Source organism: Ambystoma mexicanum, chromosome 8 (assembly GCF_040938575.1).
Source record: "Ambystoma mexicanum isolate Mex_15411 chromosome 8, UKY_AmexF1_1, whole genome shotgun sequence".
In the NCBI taxonomy this organism is placed as follows: domain Eukaryota; kingdom Metazoa; phylum Chordata; class Amphibia; order Caudata; family Ambystomatidae; genus Ambystoma; species Ambystoma mexicanum.
In genome coordinates, this window is record NC_090929.1 from 893,732,194 (window position 1) to 893,759,154 (window position 26,961).

At 45.3% G+C, this 26,961-nt stretch overlaps 1 protein-coding gene across 2 annotated transcripts in view; it reads left to right on the forward strand.

Annotated features, from left to right (window-relative positions):
• Nucleotides 1-18,437: 18,437 nt before the first annotated feature.
• The window catches only part of BMPR1A (bone morphogenetic protein receptor type 1A), a 595,030-nt gene continuing 586,506 nt past the window's right edge, over nucleotides 18,438-26,961 (forward strand). Inside the window, exon 1 of one of the 2 annotated variants that reach the window (XM_069610776.1) lies at nucleotides 18,438-18,647. The gene's annotated coding sequence lies outside the window, so the exon portion shown is untranslated. The remainder of the gene's footprint in view (nucleotides 18,648-26,961) is intronic. The other variant, XM_069610777.1, reaches the window with a different exon arrangement.

The following is a 26,961-nucleotide window of genomic DNA, read 5'->3' on the forward strand; positions in this document are numbered from 1 at the left end:
CTTCTTGGAAGTTTATTTCTATTGGCCGCTCTCCACAGGAAACCCTGTGATCTTCCGGCTAATAGTGGAGGATGCCTGATCATCTGAAAATCTGGAGACAAACTAGTTTGGATCTTTTCCAACCATCCGCACCTCTACCACATGAGCTTATGGCCCTTTGAGTTGTCTGCATACAAAAGATGGGGATGCAGAATAACTATCATACCAATAATCAAACCAACTCAGGAAGATGGATAATGTGCTGTTTTATTAACAATTATCTAAAACAGGGAGTTACAACAGACATCAACAGACATTTGCTCGAGCTCTCAGTGCATTTCTCATAAAAACATCTTTATAAGCAAAAAATATGTCAGAGGTGACATCAGACTATGTGGCAAATAATAGAAAACCTATTGCAAACAGTGATAGGTTTAAGGGGAACATCTAAGTGTGCATTGCATAGCGACTAGGATTGTGATTTGCTGCCCACTGTCAGGTGGCCAATATATGCCTAGATTTAAAACATGTCATCTTCAACACTATTAAGTACACAAGTTATCATTGGGCTTCAAACTGTAAGGCCCTTCGTTATACAGCCCTCTATAATTTGTCTGCACGCTTGTGCCATGTCTGAAATATTTGGTTCACTTAGTAGCACGTAAGCTCAGACGCAGGTGCCAGGAGGTGGACTTGACTTTACCTCCCCACCCAATTAGCCCATCTCTCATCACCCATGCCTTCTGCCATGAAAATTGTCTTTTTTAACTTGGCCTTGCAAAGAATTCTTGTCTCTGGGAATGTATTGGAGTGTGAGCACTCACTATCGTTGTTCTAGGACTCCACGCTCACCTTTATTTGCATCCTTGGCTCACGTGACAGGAGACCAAGATTTGGTCGATTTTACTACATTTAAATGTCTTAAATTAATAACATTGGGCATGCTTGGTGTTCTTTCTTTGCACCTTAACAAGGGATGATTCAGCTTTGCATGTTCACTGCATTCAAGAATAGATAACTGATCTTGGCTGCTTCAGCTTTGATACCAGGCCAGAGAGCCTTGCCATGCTCTTTCATAATCTCAGTTTATTCTTGCTGTGACACAGTTTTTGTCTTTTCTCTCCATGGGTCCTGGCTTACTAAATTTGTGACACTAATGTCCAGCTTCTATGCAATGGCGACTTCGTCTGCAGTCTATTCGCTATATATAGCCAGCTTCTACGATTACTTAATCTACTTGCGTTACAGCATCTGTGCAATAATTGAACGGTTTGCATGATGTGCAGTGCTTTGCACAAGTGCAATCTTCTTTTTGCATATGAAAGTTTACTTGATTCTTAACTTCGTCATTAGTTTCTGTAAGATCCATGCATTCTCTTCAGCCAATATTCTCAGGATGTCACCAGCTTCTCCTTTTGCCCCTTTTCATATTCCTTCAGGGAGTTCCTCCCTCAAATTATCGTCTCTTCTGGGATACATTCGATAGGGCTGTCTCAATGGGTACCTTCTAGGGGTGTACCGAACTTCGGCTTTGAGTAAACATTCGGCCGAATTCCGGCTGAAACAAGCTATTCGTCATTCGGCCGAACGTTTATTCAATCTGTACTCGAAGCCGAAGTTGTTACACCAATACAAATAACACAGCATGTAGAGTTTTCAAAAAGGCCATCTCAAATTGTGAGATGGATTGTGCAGTGCAGGATGGGATGAGTCAGAGATACTTTCCTTGGGTGTGTCTCTGGGGGTTGCAGATTGCAGCTCGCGCTGTCATGCCATCTCGGGCAGCAAGCCCATTAGCTGCCATTGATTCCCTGACCTCTTGGGCTGCTCTCCTCTCCCCTGTCTCCTGGCAACAGACCTGCCACCTGGAACTCCAGATGCCTTTGCCCAACTGCTGACCTGCCCCTACTGCGACCGTGGCTACAAGCGTCTGGCATCACTGAAGGAGCACATCAAGTACCGCCACGAGAATAACGAGGAGAACTTCGCCTGCCCCTTCTGCAGCTCCTCGTTTGCCTACCGCACCCAGCTCGAGTGGCATATGATGACACACAAGCCGGGGAGACTCGCACACACTGGGGTACCCCAGAAAAATGGTGGTGTCCCCGGGCTGTGGGGCCTTTACATTCCATGGCCACAGGGCAGCACATGCAGCAAAACGCAGGCTCCCAAGAACACATATTGCACTCCAATAAGCAAACGGGACCCTTCCCTGGGATAAAAGGACTCCTACAGGTAAGGAGGATGCATATCGCTGTTGCCAAGATAACCTTTGAAAAAGCTGCTCTTGTTGTTCGAGAGCAGAGCAGATGCAGAGCGCGTTTCCACAGGGCTCCGTTCTTTCATCTAACCAGCATTTCTTTCTTCTAATACTTGCTGTTTCAATTAGCAGTGGTATTTTTTGAGGAAGGGATATACATTGCTGTGTCGAGGTTGAATTTATTTCCTGCCTTAAATGTATTTACACTATGCAAGCAAACATTTTGAAAGAAGGTAAATGCACTTGTTGCACAGATCTGCTTGCTATTTTTTCCTAGTGCTCCGAAATGAACAGGTACAAAGTTTGTATTGCCTTCAGGACTTTGTCCAATTAAAAGAAAACATTTCCCATCATCTGGCCCCACCCCAGAGCTGATCACTGTCAGCACCCCCTCCTGAGCGGCCTTCCTCAGACGCATAGAGGATAAAAGGCCTTTTGTTTTGAACTAAGTAGACCGGAACCCTGCTGTCCCCATAACTTTACCACCATTAACCTGCCACTACATGCCACTCTCTGCCGCCTAACTGCCCCTATTAACAGTAACTATTGCTGCTCCACCCCCGTTCTTGCTGGCTTTTGTGCTAATGTGCCTGTCTCATTGAGGTGTTGCCTCAGGGGAGGGGGTGCCACATTGTCGCCCATCGCCTGGATTGAAATGGCTATCCCACTGCACTTGCAACACCAGCCTTTTTCCACCCTGGAGTCATCTCGTTGTCATCTTGAATAGGATACTCAGGTCGGCCATTCCGTTAGTTGATGTTTTTTTCACGAATCTGCATGGGGCCAAGTGTGTGTTTTGTAAAGTAATTGGCAATTATTTTCTGAATGATGGTCTCAAGCATGTTACAATCAAACAACTCCCATTCTGATTGATGCCTTGGCAGGGGCATTTACACATCACTAGAATTTCACTGCAGTTGCTGCAGGCTTTCTGAAGCATGTAAATATATTGTGTGTGCAGCACTGTGCACCCTACTTTGTCATGTGCTTTTCATATATCACTGTTTGCTTCTTCCCGACACGGGTTGATTTTGCACATGTCTTTTTAGCAAACTGTGATACCATGCTATTAGTTTGCACCTGATGCTAGGTTTCCATTAAAAAAAAATGTAGAGTGTGCGTTATATGCAGAAGTGTACTGAAGTCTTGTATGCAAGAATGGCGTCTAATTTTAAGTGTACTGAATGTGGGTGGACATTATGGGCTGCAGCAAAACACAGTCAAGCGATAATGATAGTGCCACAAAGGACTCACATCTTTTTACAGCTGGACCGTACATGCTAGGAAGGGTGCATTTAGCTCATGTGCGTGCTATGCTCTGTTTGAACTCCTCAGAACTGTGTACCAACCACCCTCCCTCCAAGGAGGGACTGGGCCTTTCCACCATGCTTTGGATCTAAAAATATCTTCCTGCTCAGGACTGACTTCAATTGCGCAAAAAGGGAAAAAGATTGTGTAATTTAGTTCTTGTCAATAGGGTTCCCGCCGAGTAATTCCCCCCAATTTATTTTTTAAAATGTTTCATTGATAAAAGAAAACATAATTTGAATTAGGTAAGATAACATTTAAATACCAACTTGACAGAAATACTTGCAAAAAATAAACTCAATGTTAGCAGAATGTATAATGTCTGTTTTTTTTAGCAAACTGTGGCACTGCTCTATTAGTTTTTGCCTGATGCGTATTACATGCCCGTTTTAGCACACACTGGACATATGCACAGTAATCGCATACCGTGCCAGGTAGCAGCCTTTTACTTACTCCGCCACATTACTGCTGCATAGCTCATTGATGTGTGGCACTCTGAATTATTGTTTTATATATATATATATATATATATATATATATATATATATATATATATATATATATATATATATATATATATATATATATATGTATATATATGTATATATATATATATATATATATATATATATATATATATATATATATATATAGTACACTATAGTATAGTACCTTCCATCAGTTTTATTTAGCAGGACCAATTAATGCAATTTTCCTATAATTATATTCCTAAAGAAAAATGTCTACAATATATTGACAAATTTGTACTACACTACTATTCGGTTCACTAGTCGGTTCTGGCAGAATACTTAGTACAACTATTCGGTATTCGGCCGGATAGTAAATGTACTATTCGGTATACCCCTAGTACCTTCTTTCGATTATTCGCTGTGGTATGGTCACAACTGCTGTGTTAAGCATGGCACAATCTCAGGCTTCCAACATATAGGAGGTAGGGGGACGGGATTTCCTGCAGAGGCATGTAACTGCTCCTCTACCAGGTACCACACTCAGACTACAGCTAGAGGAGGTAGTGATACGCAAAAACAGGGTGATCGTATGCGGGACAGACAATGACAACATGGAATGGTGTACAATGCTATGCATCGACCCAACACTGACAGCAATAGTTGTAATGGATGACATCTGTTTTCGGATGAGGAGGAAGAGGGAGAGGTGGTATTCCAGCTGTAGACAGATACCCTGCCCAGTCAAAGTAGTAGAAAGGTGTGTGCCAATACTTCCACAGCTGGTGAAAAGGGGGAGCAAACACACAGATGAAGATCTTAAAAGGGTCCCAGAGAAAGTACGGACCAAAGGACCCCATGATATAGTGGTACTGAAAGGAGTGGGGATGGTGAAGAAAAAATTAAAGGAAGGGGCTGCCCTGAACAACACAATACCAATTATGCAGAGAAGAGGATGAGGGAATATACTCGACACTACAAGTACTATGGCAGCAGAGTATCATACAGACATCCTAATCACCATGCAACAAGGCTATTTACCTGATAAAGAAATCAAAGGGTGGGTCGTGGGTATTTATATAGGATTTACTCCCTCTACATCTGATGTGGTTGAGGCAGAATTTTCCTTGGTACCCATCCCTGCTACAATACTGTGCAACATCCCAACAAAGGCAAAGTACTTCAAAGTCATTTACTTGAAGAATGCCTTCTTCTCCATTCCATAGTACCTAGCCTCGGGATACCTGACAGTGTTCAAGTATCTGGGAACCTGATTTGAACACAATAGACCGCCCCACGGGTACTGCAAGTCACCTAGCATTTTCAATAGAGTGATCCAAATGGACCTGAGGAATTTACAAATGCCAAGCACAGTGATGCAGCATGTTGACAATTTGTTGATATGCAGTGAGACTGAGGAAGAGTGTAGGACTGATTTGGTATACCTCTTAGCACTACTAGCAGAGAAGGGGTACAAGGTGGACATGGAAAAACTACAATACTGCCAGGAGGAGGTTGTAAACCTGGGACAAATAATATCCATTGAAGAGTGAAGAATAACACAAGAACGGATAGAGGCAATTCACTGAACAGCACATTCATGCAGAGTGAAGGAAATGCAGAGGTTTCTGGGGTTATGCATGGGTTTTTGACTACTCTACATACACAAAACCCTTACTGCAGGCCCTTAAGGAAGCACAAAATGAGACAAGGAGTTCAAATGGACACCAGAAATGAATGAAAGCTTCACAGAATTAAAAGAAGCATTGATTCATGCACCAGTGTTGGCCACCCCTAACTATAAAGAGAGGTTTTACTTGTTCTCCTACTCCAATGACTCAGTGATGACGGTGGTCATCACCCACAATAAGCCACAGGAACACAAGCCATTGGCTTACTACAGCAGTATTCTAGACCCAGTGATGCAGGGCCACTTCCCCTGCGAACAAACATTTGCAGCTGAAGCATTTGCAATATAGAAGGCAGTGACAATCACCATGGTGTGCCCTGTAGTACTGTACGTGGAGCACTCATTTTTTGCCATCTTGGAAAAATCAAAAATCATATTAACAACACAGAGGGCATCAGGGTATGAGGCTATACTGACAAACCCAGCCATTGAGGTGGTGAAGTGTTGTGTGGTAAACCCAGCAACATTCATAGCAGAACCTGCACATATGGCCAGAATGGAGGGGAACATAAAGGTCAAAGAAGAAGAAATAAAAAGGGCAGACATGGTTTATATTGACGGGTCGTCAAGTACACACCCCAATACTGGAAGGAGACATACTGGAGCAGTGATAGTGTGCTAGAAGAATGGGGAATATGTAATAGCGTCCCAGCAGGGATTACCATCACATTATTCAGCACAGGCAGCAGAGTTGGTAGCAATAATTAGTGAGTTAAACATGATGGGCATGCAGCTAAGATATTTTTGGATTCCGCCAATGTAACATCCACAATATATTCTGGATTGGCACAGTGGGAGACAAAGGGGGTTCAGGAGAAGTGGTGACTCCCCGGTACAACATTCAGAGCTGTTCGGGCAATTGATTGAAACACTGAAACCTCCATTGGAGGTGGCCATAATAAAATATGACGCCCATACAGGTGAGAAGGACTAAATATCTGTGGGTAATGAAATGGCTGACAGAGCTGCAAAAGAAGCAGCCTACTTACCTGAGGGACGTATGAGACTGTACCCAGCAGCGAAAAGGAAAATGCAAATAATGGCGGCAGAGAGAAGGAATGGTCAAGAGGAAGAAATGGAGAAAGTTTCAATACAATAACAAATATTCATATTATAGAGCTGCAAAGAGAGGCCCCAAAAGAGGAAAAAGATTTATGTATGCAAAGATGATGTTCCCTTTCACCCACTGACTTGATCTGGGGGCAGAATAGCACAGGGAAGCCTGTGATGCCTAAAAGGTTGCTAGGTGTGGCACTAGTATAGCTGCACTTTCCTGCCCATGTAGGCAAAGAGAATATAGCAGCAGAGATAAATTAAGGGTGGTATGTACCAAATTTACATGAGCGAGTGGCAGAGTCTATGGGAAATTGTGTGGTATGTCAACAGTTTTTGTCTGGTCATACTTTGAGGAGCGTAAAGGGAACAGTACCATGACTGAAAGGGCCCTACTGGCACTTGCATATTGACAATATTGATATGCAAGATAGATGTGCTTCTTACAGGTACATGCTTGTTGTCGTCAGTTCATTTTCACATTGGTGTGAGGCGGGGCCCTGTGCTAAAAATGATGCAAATTCAGCTGCAAAGTTCCTAGTAAGGGAGGTGTTTTAAGGTGGGGGGTTTGTGATGAGATAAGGTCAGACAATGGCAAACATTTTGCCAAAAACCTTTTTCTGTCCCTCCTGCACGTTCAATTTCGGATACTAATACCACAGCAGAGGTTCTAGGAGAAGAGATGAAAAAGTACTTGACTGAAATGACCGATGTCCTCTAATACATTTTCCGCCAGGTCCAACGTTCAACATGTCGGCCGGCCAACATTGAAGAACAGACATGGAAAAGGAATTTCCACAAGCACAGCTACTGTAGTCAGGTGATAAAACCTTTGTCAGAAACATTTTACGGAAATGGCAAGAACCCAGGTTTACTGGTGCCTATGAGGTGGTATACATAATGCCCACAGCAGTGAAAGTTAAAGAAGGAGGGTGTGGACCCATATCACTGATGTCTGCAAGGTCAACAGCAGGGCAGAGGAAGGAGAAGAGAGAAATTCCACTTGATGGGGAGTATTACTCAATTATCATTGACTTTATTTTCAGCTATCAGAATATATAGAAAGCCCACAAATGAAGAAGATAATGGGCAGGCGAACAATGGGGGAGGAGGGCTGGGAAGAAAACTAAGCTTGATATGAAAATAATAGGGGTAGGATTGTTTTGTTTCTTTGTCTTCTGTCTTCTTTCGTTTCTCTGGTTTTTACTGCACAAGGGTGATGGAAGTGCATTAGCTGATAGTGTAAGGGAGACATGCACATATAGAAGCATATCTAGTGTTGAAATGTTCTATGATTCCATTAGGGAGGGGGGAGACACAGCATCTGAAAATGTGTTGTACAACGAAATGAAAAGGGTGAAGTGAAACAGCAGCTGCTATGTGTGCTTGCTAATCACGCACATTGCAGCAACAACAAAATATTTCTTGCCAGGCGAAATAGCAGCCGATGAGGGGGATGCCTGATGCATTTGTCTCTATGCAAAACTAGAGGGCTGTTTCAGGGGCACACAGTAGAATTGCAATGGATAGACGATAGTAAGGAGGTGTATGCAGATAATTATATACAGCTTGAAACCATGGCATGGGAAGAAGCCACAAAGCATGTCATACTGGAATATAACAATGAAGTGCTGCACAGAGGGTAACAGTTGGCTACTACCCGCAGGAGAATGTATTGCAAGAGCTTGACAGGACATGATATCTCGTGGTGCCACAACAGACTCCTGATGCGAATAGGGGGTTCAGTGTTTCGCAACAGGAAATGGGAAAGGGGGATGGTACAGTGCCATGCAGAACGGCTGGTGTGTTATGAAGAAGGAGTGGTAAAGAAAATAAATAGTGAGTGCTGGGAAATATGGAATGTCAACATACATGCTATGACATCGATAGATGAAAAACACCATCCAGTGTACATAAAACCGCTCATACAGCATTCCTTGTGTTTCAGAGAAACTGGGACAATCGCGCTGGGGGTGAACACTGGCTGTAAGAGGACAATGAGCATTTCAGCATTACAGAAAGGGATGGTGGCAGTGATGGACTATTGGTGGGCCTGTGAGTCCAGAGCGTACGCCTAGCTGCCTCCAGACTGGAGAAGGATATGCACACTTGTGACCCTCCACAGCCCTGCATTGGTCGTTCCCCGGGAGGACCTGTGACCTTTCACCAAATGTTCTACATAAGGGAAAAGAAAAAGGAAAAGGTGGTGAAGGAGGTAACAGATGAGCCAAAGCGAATGGCAAGGAAGAAAAGGAATAGCAATTATATATCTGCTGAATCAACACAGAGCTTGGACGCAATCACACAGCATTTAAAACTTTTCAGCAAAACATCTGTTTTCTTTTCATCCCTCCCGTTTCCTAGGGTACAAGCAGCCACCAACACTAAATGCTTGCAGATAACCAGGTGCAGAGTGCTCCAGTTGGCAAATGCAACCGAAAACGTACTGATCACAGTGCGAGAAGAGCTCTGTGCCCTGCGCCTGGTGGCCTTGCAAAACAGATTTGTTCTTGACTTAATGTCTGCAATGGAGGCCAGGGTCTGCAACAAGATAAGAAGCAGCTGCAGCACAGCAATACTCACCAACAATGCCACCAATGGGACACTTATGGAAGCTGTCAAAGAGATACATACTCTATATAAAAACATTGTCAAAGAACTGCATAATATCATGCTGGACAATTGGCTCGATTCACTATTTCCTTGGGTGCCAAAGTGGCTAGCGGCTATGTTAAAAATAACTGTCACAGCAATTGTTGTGATGCTTGTTGCCTTCTGTGTCAGTCAGTGGATTATCAAGTGGTGTGATTGTCGGAAGAGGAAAGCATAGTATATAATGTCTGCTAATAAAATTGATGAGGATGGTATCGAACTAGAAGGGCAGCCTCCCAGGGTGAATGAGGGAAAGGATGGAGTGCACATGGTTTTTGCAGCATCCCCACCAAATGTAGAAGACTATGATGCGTATTGGGTGCCATGCACCCTAGATGATGGCATTGTTTAATATTTGGGGGCACACTGGAAGGGTAATAAGAAGAAGGAGGACACATGAACAGGGTAACACGCCTATGGATATCCAAGGAACGATGTAGGGAGATGATGGGGAAAAGGGTATTGATCGAAGGGGGGAATGTAATGAAGGTGCTGATTCAGCACCAGACATGGGGCGCACCTACCAATTGAGGGAATACACAGGATGGGCTGGGTCACCTTCAAGGGGGAAGCAAGGAGACTCTGGCAGCTATAGCCAGCCTTCGGATCAGGCCTGTGATGGAAAAAGGGGTGGGGACACTTTGTTTATGACACAACATCGACACAAGAAATTTGTATGCATAAGTATTAGAAAGGTGAAACCACAGGTAAGCGCACTCTATGGGGTGTCACAGGTTGGGCCTCATCCTGAAGGCCCGCTTCGAACACATGACCCATGCACTATGGTTAAGGGAATGGGGAAGCTGAACTCAGGCTGCTCGTCTCCAGCAGACCGTAGTCGCTCAGACAGCACTGGGTGATGTAATCAAAGCTGGCGAGCCAGTCCCATGGCTGCTCGTGGGAGCTGAGGAAGTCAACCTGTTCCAGGGAAGCAATCATATGACACTGAGGCTGCCTTAAATTGCTTTTGGCCAGAGTGTATGGGAATGCGGAGAAGTAATGGAGGCCCGTTTCATGAAGAACCAATCAGAACTTAAGTTCTGGTGTCCCTGGAAGTTAACCAACCCCAAGAGTATCCACTACAGTGTTAGCGAAGGTTACTATCTTGCAGATGCTATGTGAATGTCTCCCTTGCCACTAGTTCCAGGTGTCTTGTGTTCCTTATGCTTTGGTGCTGGCCAATGGCAGATGAATAAAGGACCAGAGGTCAGCACAAATATGTTATTACTAATTGCAAAGGAAAGCATTGTAGCGCCCCATGGGGAGGAGATGAGCTGGGAGAGGACAGATCTGTTTGCTCCAATCATGTTCAACTAACGTATGTCTAGTTATAGGGGTATGACGTATTTTAACCAGTAAGCTTTGTGGGATCCACAAAGATGTGAAGTTTGAAGTGCAACTGTTTCTAACTCCACGAACATTGTATTAGCTGTATAAAAATTATGTTTGCTGTGTGCCAGTTCGTCAGCTCTCATCAACCAGTTCTGTTGCACTGTTCTGTTTGATTTGTGCTCACCCAGAGGTAATAAACAGGATTACTTCTTGCTCGGTGTGCTCTCCTTTTTGGACTACTTGTGGTTACTATTCATTACAAGCCTTGCAGGGCCCCTGATAGATTTTTGGCGGCTGCAAGATCCTCAGTTGTCTCGGACAACTGAGGGTATTCCAGACGCCCTCATTCACACGCATCACTGAGGGGGCCCTCCAATCACTGAGGGGAAGGAGAGAGGCGAGGGGAGGGAGAGAGGTGAGAGGAGGTGACGAGAGGGAGAGGGAAGGGAGGGAAGGGAGACAAAAGGAGGGGAGGAAGAGGAAAGGCAGGGGATGGAGACCAACGGGAGGGGAGGAAGATGGAAGGAAGAGAGAAGCGAGAAGAGGGAAATAGAAGCGAGAAGGGGAGAGAGAAGCAAGAATTGAGAGCGAGAAGCGAGAAGGGGAGTGAAGTAAGAGCGTGAAGGGGAGAGAGCAAGAAGGGAAGAAAGCAAGAAAGGGGAGAGAGCAAGTAGGGGGGAGAGTATGGGAAAGAATTGAGTGAAATGGTAACTGTCTGCAAGAAGCCAATGGTGGAAGAGCAGGGAGGACACCAGGTTGAATTTCCTTGTAGGGCCGACTCGCCTTATCCCACTTCCGCAATATTTTGGAAAATCGCCCAAAAAACAACAACAAAAAAAGGGGGGAGGGTCAGCAAAAAAATAACTGCTCAAATAAAGAAACGATGGGAACTTTCCCAAATCCTATCAGTAAGTGAAATTAGGGTGTGTCAGTGCTAAGAGTCAAGAGACAAAAAATATAAAGGGACAGCATCTTTTGGAGTAGCCGTCTGGCCCTGCCAGGAGTACACGTATGGCCAAACAATTGGTTAAGAGGGCCTATATCACAACCCTCCTGATTTTTTCATTAAAAATAGTGATATTTCTTATTGTCTCGAACCTAAAAGAACTATATCCCCAATGCAATCCTATGGGAAAAATGCATTTGCCCGATTTCCGTGGTGAAATCTCCCGCTCAGGGGTGTGATGTCACATTTCATGGGAGACCGGGTCACATGCTGAGAGTGGGAGCTGGAAATAAAGGTATCACCGGAACTGGCGGTTTCACGCCAGTCTGGATTTATGCACCACATGAACGTGTCCTGTTTCTTCTGTGCTCCGTGCCCGTAAGGAGCACCTCCAAGCATATGGCCACACACAGTGCTGACACCAAAGATCCGAAAGCCTCAAATGCGGAGACCGCGTAAGAATCCACAATGTTCTAAATACCTCCATGGATGGGGCGAACACGCGCAAGCACGCAGAAGCTCCGCAACATTCCATCCATGCCGAACGTTCTCCCCCAACATTCCAATGTTATCTCGCAAACGCAGCGAGCCCCATGTACAAGCTCCTCCAATGTTCTAATGACTGTTTCTACACACTTTTGATCTTGCAAACGCACATGAGCCCCATGTACAAGCTCCTTCAACTTTCTAATGACTGTTTCTGCACATCTACTCGCCACTGCATCTCCTGAGGGCATGCAAGCAGCTCCTCCAGGCTCTTTTGACATTCTGAGACTCTTCAGATTCTGTAATTTGCACACTTTCCACACACAAAAGTGTATTCTTGCTCAGAAACCTCCCAGTTCAACAGCAGAACTGACTCCAGACTCTTTTGACCTTCTGAGACTCTTGAGATTCCGCAGAAACCTCCCAGTTCAACAGCAGAACTGACATAATCAAGGCGAATTTCAAACCTTGATAGACAACTGCACACAAACCTCCTACATACGATCAAGAGCAGCACTAATATCATCACAAGGAGCACACCACACCACCACCGACAAGTCGGTGGACCAGTACGTGCCTGCACATGCGCCTTACTTTGAGCAAACGCACACAGCTCACCTAGATCACACCACTAAGAGGAGCATCACCCCCAACCATGATCGCCCAGACCCTGCGCTAACCACCCTCGTGGTGCCATGTGACCTGTTTGCAAAGATTGTAGCCATTTGTTGGGGCATTTGGCTCCAACAATTTGAGATGCATCTCGATGCCAGCGACATCATCATGGACCGAAAGAAACGCACTTTCCTCCTGCTCAACGTTGGTGAGGCAACGCTACGACTTTTCAACACGCTTCCTAACATCGGCGACACAAACGACTACGACACAGCAAAAGCAGCGCTGACAAACAAATTTAAGCCTGACCTCAACCCAGACTATGAGAGGTTTCACTTTTGCATGGCCAGGAGACAGTCGACAATTTCCACACACGCCTGCGAGAGATGGCAGTAGGCTGTGAATTTCTGAATGAAGAATTTGCAATCCGGCTCCAAATCATAACATAATATCGTCAGAGAAGCTGAGGAGAGCAATTTTGTCTGAAAAGTACATAGCACTGTCTTGCATCCTCGAAATGGGACGTCTTTGCGAATGCACAGACGACCATGTGGTAGTAATTGAGGCTACGTTACAACGTCTACCGCTAGACAGCCCCTAGAGAAACGAAGAGATCACTGCTATCAAGAGACAGCAGAACACCAGAGATCTAGGAGGAAAGGGCTCTAACACCTCCCGATCCTACCAGCCTCCAGTGCAGGGCAGCTCCTGTAAATGGTTCAGAGGCCCATGGCACCGAGGGGAACCTTGCCCTGCATGGGGTTTGACATGCTGGAAGTGCAACCGCCTCAACCATTACGCAGCCATCTGCCTACCCCCACCAGGCAGAAGAGACCGAGAACAAACATCACAACAACCACAGGAACACTGAAGGAAGTTCGCCCCGTAGGAAACCACCCGCCAGCCAAGCAGAAAAATGAGAGCGAGAGCCATGGACCACTCACAAAAATCACCAGACAGCTGTGAGAGTGAAGAAAGTGATGAAAGCATCTCTCTCGACAGACACGACAAAGAGAGATGAAGGAAAACAGGAAAGAAGGTACACTGTGTGCATCTCAGCTCCGCAGTGGAACCACAGAAGTCCAAACAATGGAAGAGACCCTCATGCACCGTTATCTCTGATGGAAAACTGATAAAAGTGGCCATTGACACGGGAGCAACCATCAACGCAATGTCAACAACTCCCTTCAACAAACTCAGCCCGAGGCCGACGCTCCAAGACAGGAAGGTACGGCTCTTTGCATATGGCTGCAGGAAACAGCTGCCAGTGCAACAATCATTCCATTCTGACTTCTACCATAACAATACTGTTTGCAGATGAAGAATCTACGTTGTTGATGCTGGCTGCGAGACTCTCCTAAGCTGCAGAACAGCTGAAAAACTGCAGCTGATCCACTTTGCGTTCAGCATCCTGTTGGATGTTCGCAGAGATGGATGACCTACTCAAAAAACACCACCAAGTGTTCCCGGGCATCGGCTGCCTGAAAGGCAGGTCTATCAAACTGCACATTGACCCTTCCATTGGGCCCAAAGCTGTACAGCATTGCCGAGTGCCTTTTCACATGAGGGAGGCGATCGAAAAAGCACTTGCAAAGCTAGAAAAGGCAGGCATCATAGAAAAAATGTCAGGGCTGACCCTGTGGGCATCTCCCATGGTAATGGCACAAAAGCCCAGGCAACCGAATGCAGTGAGAATCTGCATTGAAATGAGGCTCCCGAATGCCGCCATCAGGAGAGAGTGGCACATCACGCCAACCATAGACAAACTCATCGTCGACCTAGCAAGTGCCACAATATTCAGTAACCTAGGCCTCAGGTCAGGATACCACTAACTCAGGCTAGCAAAGGAGTCGAGATACATCACCACATTCTCCTCCCACCTTGGCCTGAGGCGCTACAAACTCTTGAACTTTGGAATCTCATCGGCCGCCAAAGTGTTTCAACATGAGATCCAGAAAGTCCTGAGCGGCCTAGAGGGGACGTCAAACATCAGTGACAACATCATTGTGTACGGAACCAGCAGCAGAGAACATCACGTACGCCTGGTGGAAGTGTTACAGAGACTCGAAGACGCAGGACTCATGCTAAACAAAGAAAAATTTGAGTTTGGCAAGGAAGAACTCTGTTTCTTTGGCTACATCTTTAACTCCAAAGGCGTGTCACCCGATCCAGCAAAGGTGAATGACATTGAAAACACTGAAGCCCCACAATCTGCCACCGAAGTTTGAGGTTTTATTGCAACGTTGCAAGGTTTATCCCGGACCTTGCTACCCTAGCGAGCCCCCTCCGCAAACTCACAAAGAAAGACCAGAAGTGGGAATGGTCACCTCTACACCAGCAAGCGTTCCAGAAAATCAAGGACTTGCTTTCCACCTCCACCACGATGGCTTTCTTTGACATCGAAAGAGACACAGAACTCCTTGTCGACGTAAGCCCAGTGGGTTTAGGGGCCGTTTTAACTCAAACGGACAAGGAAGGCAACGTACACCCCATTGCTTTTGCCAGCCACACACTGACCAAAAAAACGAACAGAACTATGCACATATTGAGAAGGAGGCACATGCAATACTCTGGGGATGCCGACACTTCAAAGTGTACTTACTGGGCAAGCAACCAAAGGTGTTCTCAGACCACAAACCTCTCATTCCCACCTTCAGGGGCTCTGCACCACACCCCCCAGCACGAATCGAGAAATGGATGATACAACTTCAGCCATACAACATCGAGGTAGAGTATTGGGCCGTGGCAGACAACCCCGCTAACTATCTATCCCACCACAAGCGGCCTGCTATTGCACAAGAGAAGAAACATGCCGCAGAGACGGGCGAATATGTATGTCACATCGTCGCGTGCACCTGACCACGGGCCCTCACAATTCAAGAAGTATGAGAGAAGACCAAGGCAGATACCATCCTGGCCCGAACCACACAAGCCATCCAGACGGTAAACTGGAAGAACTTCCTGACCATGACAAGCTAGTGCACAAAGTCAGCCCAGGAAAAGCCACAAGCCATATTTGGGATCCGCCACAAACTCACTGTGGCCCCTCAGGGAGTAATACTAAAAGGACACTGTATCATACTAGCAACAGCGCTGGAAGAGCAAGCACTCAAACTGGCCCACAGTGGGCACCAAGTAGTTGTAAAGACTACCTCATACCTTAAATCCAGAATGTGGATGCCCTGCATGCAACAGCGGGTCATGGAACTCGTCGAATCCTGTGCAGCCTGCCAATCCACTAGAAGAACCGAAACCCCCAAGCCAATCATCAGCGCCCCAAGAAGCAACAAAAGCTGGGAGTCCGTCAGCATAGACTACTGTACCATCGCAGGAGAAGGATACCTACTGGTCCTAGTGGACGAATTCAGTCGCTACCCAGAGGTCGAACATGTAGCGTCCACTAACGTACAGCTGATGATTCTGGCACTCGAAAAAATATTTGCAACACACGGAATCCCGTCCAAAATCAAGAGTGACAACGGCCCTCTGTTCACCAGCCAAGAACTGCGGCAATTCTTTCAAGACCTCAACATTCGGCAAACAAAAAGATCACCCCCATACTGGCCAAAAGCCAACTGAGATACCGAACGATTCATGGGGTTGCTGAATAAAGTGATCCGCATCTCAAAAGAACGCCACCACTCATGGCTAACTGCTGTGTACCGGTTCCTGGGGAGTCACTGCCAGATCCCACACTCATCGACCGGCATCAGCCCTGTAGCCCTTATGTTTGAGGTACCAATCCAAGCGGAACTCCCAGTACATCCAAGCTGGATAGCTCCAGATCCGGACATCCCCCTCATAGAATTAAAACAGGTCAAACGGAATCAACATGAGAGCTACACTCGACGAGCCAGCCACCGAGAGCTGCAGCCAGGAGACAGTGCTGGTCAAGAACCAGGACCCATCCAGGAAAATGTCACTCAACTTCGAGTCCCGACCATGGACAGTAAGCTCCACAAACCACAGCATGATCACCACCACCAGAGGGAGCGAAACAATGACAAGAAACATTTAACACTTCTGAAAGTTCCCATCGTAGATGTGGGAGGAAGGCCTGGAGAGCTCCAGGAGAGAACCGCCAGCACCAGATCGACCAGAGGCCAAAAGGCCAGCTGAGGGACACGCCACGCCCCAAGAAACCCAAGAAGCAGCTCCATCCATGGGCGACGCCCGACCAGAGACTCCTCGACGGAGAGGACCCATCCCGATAACATCTTAGGGAGAAGCCGCGGCCGTCATCCCGCCTCCAGGGGTATGTCATACAAGGTGTCTATCACTGGTTGAGCGTGACTAGGCCACGCTCCCAAAGAGACTATTGAAACTATTGAAATGTTATGAAAAATTATTAGCTGTTGTTGAAAAAGCATACTAAGTTTGGGAGGAATGTGATGTTACGTGTCACGGGGAAACCGGGTCACGTGCTGGGGGCAGGACCCAGAAATAAAGGTATCACCGGAACTGGCGATTTCGCGCCAGTCTGGGTTTATGCACCACACTAACGACCCGTTTCTTCTGTGCTCTGTGACCGCCGTAGGCCCGAGTGGGCCCATATCATTGTCTGGGTCCCCCACACCATCAGGGATCTAGGGACACAACAAGGGGCACCATGTCTGAGAAGGTGAGAGCAGCATTCATTCCAACATTCCGACAAGCCTGGGAGGGAGACTTCTACAGACAACAATTTACGCATCGAAATACATTGGGGAAATTATCATTTTAGGCGGGAGAACGTGAAAAATAGCAGTATTTTTGACCACAGCTCTCAACTCACACGCTTTTGGCGGGTGTCACCCGCCTTGTAAAGGGCTGAATCACTGCCAACCCTCCTGCACGCCCATTCATTCCAATGGGCGTCTCACCCGCCAAAAACAAAATCGGGTGATTTCACCCGCCTTTGCAACACAAATGGTTGAGAGCTATGTTTTTGACACAAAAACTGGGAGTCTCCCAGCCTAAATCGGGAGGGTTGGCATTTATGGAGCAGGTTTAAAGGATACTTAAATGTCATGCTGGTTGTGGCGTACAAAAAGATACTTACCAAAATTCTGGATTACTCTCACTGTTTTCCATGCTGAATTTTTAAATGTCTGGTCCCATCTGGGCTACAAAATGGGCCAGTTTCTCTGCTGTGTCCTTTTTTGCTGCAACAACTGCAAGGAAATATAGTCTGACAGGAGAAAACGTATGATTTTAAAGAGTACTTTTCAAAGCATTATCATAGCTCTCCACCTTTCCAGTCCAATCAGAGGGTGAAAAGGCACACAATTTAGTTTTGGGTGGGTGTGAGTCCATTGAGGTTACTTGGCAGATAAGGAGCTTGGGGGTGATAGTGATACCCGCCAAAAGCGTGCCAGTAGTTGAGAAGTATGTGATGTCCATATGCATCCACGTCTACTCAAGTCAAGGGAGAGGCTGTGGTACAGATTTTGCGAGCCAAAGACATGAGCTATGCGTTTGGACGCAAGAAGACGCTCTAGTTCGATGTAAACATTAACTTGTCCAACCTTTCCGTGTCTCTGTGCGAGATAGGCCTGTTTAGCTCTTCTTTTCATTGGACGGTCGGCTTGCTTTCCTTGCAGGGCCTGCCTGCTTTGAGCATGCGCGGACTTTGCCATCACACCCTGTGCGCTGCTGCTCGCTGCCTGCAGTGATTGTTGGACAGCGTTGCTGGATTTTTTTTGTTTTACCTTTGGAGACCTTGTTTGCGGACCCAAGGAAAGAAGGAGGTAAAAACGACGATTGTCGGATTTAGCATTGGACTGGCCGGTTTGGTGGCAACTTCGGTGAAAGTTTGACGTCCCGGATCCTTCGCGGAGCGTCGGTCGGGGGGAGAATGCGGCCAACTAGGAATTGGGGGTGAGTACCCGGAGTCCTTCCCAGGAGGGCCCCGCCAGTGTTGTCATTAAACCTATATCCTACGCGTACACGTAGCGTTTTATTATTAAGAAATTCTAAATTGCAATCTTATGGAAAATCCCGACTTGCAAAACAAGAGGAGGATTGAAGTCATTTTCAATCTCAATAATTAAAAAGATCGGCGTACGGGTGATGCTTATCCTATCACTCCCCCACGCTCTTTCTGTGCTAGTATTCGCCAGAAGAGGCCATCGTTTTATGCCACTTGGTAACTAACCGAAAGTTGCGCTTAGCGTAGAAAAAATGTCGGGTTGTGTGTAGTATTTTAGCGTGGGCCGTCTATTCTGAGATTTTGGGTGTAATAACTTTCTTTGATAAGTTACCGCTGTCGGGGGTCTTGGTTGTAGTTGGAAAACAATAGGGCGTTGCAATACTGTTGGAGTGGTCGAGTTGTTGGTGGAATGCGTTCATTTTACTAGCGCTGGCTGACAGAATTGTATTTTATTCCCTTTTATATTCTTTCAAAAGTAACACACGCGCCCTCTTTCCCTAAAACAAATTCCACGGATTGTCTCTCTGGAATCCGCACACTGGCTATCTCTTAAAATCGTGAAGTATCGCCCTCCACCCACCCCCACAGGTATACCTACTTTGACGCCTCCCTGTTGGGAGGGGGAGAACACTTCATCCCGTGCTTAAATAAAGTAACCTCCTTCCCAAAGCACCCTAACACAGCATTGTGAAGCCCCCCAACTATTTATTTTTTTTGTTTTACAACTCTTTAAAGTTCTATTAAAAAAAACTGCGGGGAATTAGCTCCGGCCCTCTTCTTCTGTGGTTTTTCGAGTCATGTCAATTGTTTGCGTTTGTCTTGTATTTTCTTTCACTTGGAGATCTCAAATGCCTGTTTACATTTCCACAGCAACATTTTCAGCCCAGGGGACCTGCAAGGCAAAGACATGCAAATCGACCTTCCTTCCTTTCCAGATAATGGCTGACAATTAAGAGCCTGTTTATCCCCAGAAAGAGGGCAGCCTACTCGCCTCTTCCTGACACAAAGGCGCTGCATTTAAGTCCAGAAAAGTTATTTTATTTTTAATTAAATGGCACCTGGGAGGCAGTGAAATTCAACTGCTCTGCAGACACTCGCTAACACCTGAAAGAATGCAACTGGCCCCAAAACGACTCAAACCTTTTTCTCTGAGTCTGGCTCAGACAATGGGCCTCTTCAACACTGTGCTCATGCGAGCACATCTGGCGAATGAATACATGTTCCTTTTGTATGGCGGAGAGCATGCGAATGCCGCCCTGCTTTCCTCGACGAACAATGTCGTTGCTTCACGATCGTTTTTTTTTTCATTTAGTTTTAGCAGTGATTCGGGCGGATTTGTGTCCACTTGATCAGTTCCTTACGTAGATTCCTCTCTCTATGCAACACTTTTGGGATCCGGAATGTTGTATCATTTTCTTTCAAAGATTTCGACAAGTTGCTGTAGTTCTTGATATCTTGCCAGCTTAAGTTTGGTGCACTAACATACATGTTATTCAACCGGGTTTTTGCGTAGCTCGTTTTGTCATTTTGAGGGAGTTTTGTGGCGAAATCCTCGGAGAGTTTTCTAGTGTGTTGAATGTTTTTTTTGAAAAAAATGTTTTTGTGAAGTGGCTATGTCGATGTTAGGCGGCTTTAGTGTCGGGGTTCAGGGTTCGAATAGTCCCGTGGGTTCAAGGCGAGCAGGGTCTGTCTGGAAAGTTGCCTTGACGATGAAATCCAGATGCCTGCTGTGCATCCGACCACGTGACGCATTGATAAAGCGAGGCGGCTAGAAAGGCGAATTGTGGGGTGTTTTCATAGGTATTAAAAAAAAAGTGCCTAGGCATTGGAGGCACGGACATCCCAGAGTGGGCGCTTTTAAAATGAGGTAATTGGCTGCCCAGAAGAGGGGATATGTATGATTTTTTTTCTTTTCTCCCCATTTGATCAGGGGGGGGGGCGAACGAAATTTGGAATAGGCGGCAATGTGAAAATGACTTTGACTGTCCAAGTCCAAGACTCGGAAGGGGGCCTAGTCTCGACTGTGGGTAGGTTTGTTGGCAGGCGCATCAATGCAGGGCACTTTATCACGTTTTGGTTAACCTCTAAACGGAGGGGGCGTGGTTGGCTGTCAGTAGGAGACAGTCTGCGGGGTCAAACTGCGTGAAGGCACAATTGAAATCAATGTGCGTGCTGGAGTGAGGACATTGCAGCTAGAGTACTTTTAAAATGTAGATAGATGTCACACGCCACGGGTTCCCCTGGTGTAGGTGTATTTGTTAACTTTCCTTGCATCAGCATCCTCTGTTAACGTAACAAATGCATAACGATGTTCCTGCCCGCGACTAACACGTACATGTCCCATTCTGCATAGCTGATCGGTTCTCCCGCAACATATTCTCATTTAAATGTGTCTGTTCTGTAGATTCTTGTTTTATCTAAATAAACTGATGTGTACTAATGTTTGAAAAATATAATTTAATGGGTTGTACCGTTCTCAATATACTTGTATATTATGCTCGTTTTAGTTTTCTCATGGATAGGGACCTTATCTGGCAATGCTTACTTTTGTTTTTACTGTAAGATGTTCATGTGTCTCTATTATTTTGTGTGCTGTGTTTTTGTTTGTGAGCTTTTTGTTGTGTTTTTTTTAGTTTTTTCCTCCACCATGCAGGACTGAAGGAATGGTTGCAAGTGTTTAATATGTACGCATAGCGTTGTCCCACTATAATCGCGGCACTGAATTTACAGTTGGCGCTTAAGACTGATCAAGGGGGGCGTTCTCTACCGGACCTGCATTCATGGAATCCAGCTCTGGGACCTGCTGGTTGTTGTACGTAGACATGCATGGCTAGTGCTCACCCCACTGAGGTATATGGCACCATAGAATTATCTCGATTTTCAAAAGGGATACTGTTTGTTATAATTTCTCGTCAGTCCATGATGATTAAACTGACATCATTCTTGCTTGGAGTCTTGTGTACCGCAGGGGCTGCTGGGTGAAACATAGTTAAAAACAATGTGTAATGCCACATGCATTCTGGCTGTGCAGGGATGTGTTAGTTTTTGGGTAGTTGGAATCCCACTCAATGAAATTTGAAACTCCAATTCCTTCCATTGCTAGCTACTCCTTGACCATGGGTCTCTGTTGTACAGGCAGCTCTTTATTTCTATAGGTTCTTCTATAATTGCAGCTCGGTTCAGGGCTTTCCAAGAACTGGACTTCTGGGTCTACAGCTCCAACCATAGGGAGTCGCAGCCATACTCGGTTTTAATGCTAACCAAGCTCCTGGGAATGGCATCAATGTTTACATCGCTGTATAGTAGTACACTGTATTTACATTTATTCCATGTGGCTATTTTGAAAGGATGGCGTTCGTTTGATTCTTAAGGGCTGGACATTAGTTCGTTGCCCCGGATCCCTTTGTTTACAAGGAGCCCCTTTAACACACTTTGGTTGAAGTTGGACACGTGTTCCTGGCTGGCCCGTACTTCAGAACCTATTTCTTTAGGTACCACCTGGCGTTGGCTCTCGTAGAGCTTGTCCATGACTTCTTGAAGGGGACCCCCGAACCCCTACACACCATGACGCAGTGCACTGCTTTTAGGGCTCCTCTGCAATGAGCACATTTTCAGGTCAGTCAGTGACGTTGTAGAAGCGAGCTCGCAGTGGTGGGGAAGAGCTTTGTTTATTTTTTTTAAGTTGAGTCAAACTATGGAATGGGATATTTTTACCGTTATTTCGTTACGTGCTGTTTGTGCCCCGAAGTTCACTTAAGGTATGTTCTGTATGTATATTTAATAATAAGTTTACAATTACTTTAATGTATCGCTGAAATCGCCATTCTCTTGCTGACGGGTGTTGCTATGTCCCACTCGCTGCTTCTCGGTTAATCGACCTCACGATAGTGTAAAGCTGGCTCGGACCCATGAGATGCTGCACTATGCTTAGGTGTCGTGTTTCTTTGCAACCCAAAGGTTGGTTCTGCTACTACGGGTAGAGTAGGACTTTGGTGGGGCTATGGGTTGGTACTGGCCACGAACAGCATAGTGTGAATTCAGTACAAATACTTTGATGTCTTTATTCAGTTCTAAGGTTCATAATGGTAACACGTATACATTATGGTCCTGTAGTGCTTTGGCACCTGATACACGTTTTGTAGTGGGGGAATGTAGTTCTTTTTTGTAGCTGATAGTAAAATGTTGTTTATGCCCTTAATAAGAAAACCTAATCGCCATTTCCTGTACGGGTATTTTTCAGGATAGTCAAAAAAATGTAAACTCTTAAACCAGTATCTTTTTGTAATTCATCCTTGTTAAACCTGGTATGAAGATTGAAGGCAATATTCAATGAATAAAAGCAGCTTCTGGGTGTTCAGCATTGCCCAGTAAGCAGGAGCTATGTCGCGGGTACAAGGAGATAGCATGTGGTGTGTTGTAACTTCCACATAAGATTGGTTTACCCATTACGTATTACCCATTTAGGCTTTAAATGTGTTCTGTGCCACAATGCTCCTATGTACACATTGCCAAACCCTCAGTGTCAACGTCACATAATGTATGTTTACGTGGCACCAGCTGACCCCAGGAGTCAAAAGTTGCTGTAAAGTTGACCGCGTTCTTCTAGGTTACAAGCAGACGCTAAGTAGCCCCCATCCGCTTGGAACTATGTTGTAGGTCATGCAAGTTAAGATGCATGTTTAAGTTCCCATTCAGATTGGGCATTAACTAGTTTTGGATCTCCTCCTGCGACACTACTCTGTTTGAGCCAAACATACCTGTGGAGCCGTGTGGGTGGAATCGTGGGCGGCATCCTCTACTTTGTTCCAATTTTCTGTTGAGAGAATTGTTAAACTCGATTTTATTATATATATAATATAATTTTTTTTAAAACATATTGGCCGTACTGTCATTTCTAGGGAGTAAAAGTGGCTGGTGCACTACTTCTCTGTGGCTTGATCCATAAGTCTAACCTATTTGCATATCACCATAAACCCTGAGCAGCATTTTGAGACCATTACACATGTTGCTTTGTTGCTTAGTATGTACTTTTGTACTATGTTTAAAAGGCACTGATCTTCATTTTGGTTGAAGGCCATGATTCCTATAACACTCCTAATGTTCCTCTCTATTGTCAACTTGTGGCTGTTTGAGATGGCATAGCTCTCTGGTATCGTATAGCCTGCAGTTTGACCAGTGGGAGGCATGCTGCATCACTTACCTGCAGCTAGTTTTACTGTCACTTGCAGCCATTTCTTCCATGGCACTCCTCCTCCCCTTCTCCCTTCCTGCGCCAGGTCCGTTGCTCTATGCCCGCTCAGGCCCAGCTCCTCCCCAGACTGTCCCTTCTCTCTCCCGCATCTCTCATTACAGCTTCTCTTCATGCAAACTCCTATCCATTCAGGCACGTCTTCCATGCTGCAGGTCTATGCAGCCAATTCTCGTCCATCTTCCCAGGTGGATTTAGCTGCCATTCCTAATACCACAATTCTTAAGTGCAATGCACCATTTTTGTCGTTCTCGAATTGGGTCCTAATGGCTTTATGGACCCTGCCCAATGGTTGGGCTCGTACACCTCATTAAACTCCCTCAATGTACTCGGCATTTAACTTTGCCTTCGGGGTCCATTACTCCTTGTATGGCCCTTGGACAGATTCTATAATGCTTGGCTAAAATGTTAACCCTCGTGAATCACAGGGAAATAGTTAATGGTATGACCTCATCACTGTGGGATATGGGTTTATCAACCACTCCTATATGTGCCATAAAATGGGGAGATGTAAAAATGATTACTTTAATGAAGACACATGTTTGACTGAAGCGATAGTAAAGGCTCATAATAAACTGGCAATTAATTCATGAACATCTTTGAAAAACTCCTAATGAAAGACTCTAGAATGAAGAAACATTGTTAACATTCGCAGGACATGGATTTAATTATAGACCTTCTCTCGGCCAATCGCAATGCAGTCTGTAATCTCTGGCATAAGTCATTCCAGATGTTCCGACATTAAACTGAAATCATTCACATTACTTTTTTTATTTGCACAGCTCCATATGTTAACTTGTATGCTTCGGGAGACCTTATCGTTTGGGTTATGTCCATTCCCTCCCCAACTTGTGAGCCTTGGATCGCCTCAGACAAATAACTTGACACAATCGTGACCCATCGCTTGATGTAGAATCCATAATTAAAATGTCTTTGTATTGTTGTTTTCAATGTTTGTTTGCTTTCAAGTCATTTAATTTTTTTGGAAGAATCATTTTTTTGAAAACCCATTTTAATCATTTATTACAGCTTTCCTTCATTTATATTTAATTATGGCTTTCTTGGTGTTAGGTTTTCTGCTTTCATATAGCGAAGCATGATTTAGAGTTTGCAAAAGGCTGAAACAGTGCAAAGTTCAGCACACATGAAATTTCCGTAGCCCAGCATAACATGACTTCACACACCCCTGACCAGCTCTAAACATCCTGTGTTGGTTGATGCTAGGTGTGAAAGCCCCTTTAATGACAGTGGACTTCAATACGAGTTGGGTGGTATAGCGGCGGTAAATCTGCTGGAATACCAGCCAAACGAGTTGCTGATACCGGTACTTGGTCTGCCGGAATTTCCGGATCACAAGTGGTGATGTCCGTGTAATTCCCGATTTAATTTGAGTGCATTGGACTCAATAGCGAATATTTGTGGCAGTTCACCCGAATTATTATTATTTTTTTTCGGCAGTGAGTTGGAGAATTTACCTCTAGGATTTTCCTGGAGGCAAATCCTCCACTCTAGGCCAAAAATTGTAATTTGACACAGTGGTAAAGTGGTTACCGCCAAACTCGTAATAAGGCACATTGACTGATCAGTCACCCTAGCATTATAAATCCTTGCTGACACGCATGTGTGCGTGGGTTTTGTTTGGCTGCATCCACGCCTGTTTAGTCGCAGCTTGCAGGTAAAATAGATGTCTGAAAGGTGAGTTTAACATTAACTTATTTTGAAAACATAAAGGGCAAATGTATTGGGAGATGGTGTGGTCTGTACGGTAATTATTTCATTCAAACCGCACCTGAGGGGTCTTTTTATTTTTTTGTCTTACTTTTGGCTTATTTGGAGGGCACTTATTCCAATATTTAATGTTATAAAGGGGAGTGTCGGCACTTTGAAGGCAGTCCTGGATCGTAGTTGCCATGCTGTCTCTCTGTTTTGCAGACATTTTGGTGTTATTTTGCTTGACGATGATCAACTACTTTTGGACTTAACCTTGTTGGGGTTGGCAGTAAGTTGGAATGTACAAGTCCACTTAAGTCAGGATGCCTATTTCTTATAGCGTGATGTTTGTTGCACTTGGTGAAGGTGGCCCGTGCCTTCGATTGACCCGATGGTTAATGTGAAGGACCGAGGCTACCTTGGAGAGCAGAAAGACGGTGGGTTAGCCAGTTCAGAAGAGGCTGCACAGGGTATCTTGGGTGGCTGAGAACTGGGGCGGAGGGTTGGGAAGTCCACATAGGATGCCTACCTCACTTTGGATGCTCTTCTTGCTGCCTGGGACTGTAGAAACCGTGTACAAGGGCCCTGCTGGGATGCGACCCTCCATGAGGCGAGTGAAGGAGTGAAAATTGTTGCATTTTCCATTGCTTTGTTTTTTTGAAGGTACACTTCACTAGTTTCAGCAGTCCTCTAGGCACATTTGCATACATAGTCTATATGTACACTTGCCCATTTTATATAAATATTAACATTTTTTTTATATTTATGAAAAATCTGTTGCAGCTTCATATTGTTGGTTCAGCTTCCTGGCCTGAGCCTGGGGCGGTTAACTTCAGTTGCTCTGTTTTTTGGCTTTGTGAGCATCCAGAGCAAGCTGTGGTTGGTGGCCTGCAGCTGCAGCAGCGGCTTGCTTACAGTGCTTATGCCACCAAAAATGGAACATTGGTTGAGCGCCCAGATGCCTCCGGGTTGGGTGTGCTATATAAATTGGAAACATAAATTAATAGAGTGATTGATTGCCCTTCCTTCCCCTGATCTGACTTCTTGCCCATGGCCGGACACTGCTTCCACGGATTGGAGGCCACACACAGAGCAGTCCTAGCACATAGTGTAGGGAGGAATGAAAGCTAATGACGCTGCATCCACCCCTGCACTTTTGCTGCCTGAACCCTGCATGCCCAATAACTTGAGACACTAACTTGTACAGAGACAATTGATGACACTACTACTTGATTTTGGGTTAAATCTTGCCAAACCTTACTTTATTGATAAAGATGTCAAATTGTGCCCTGGAAATGCCAGAC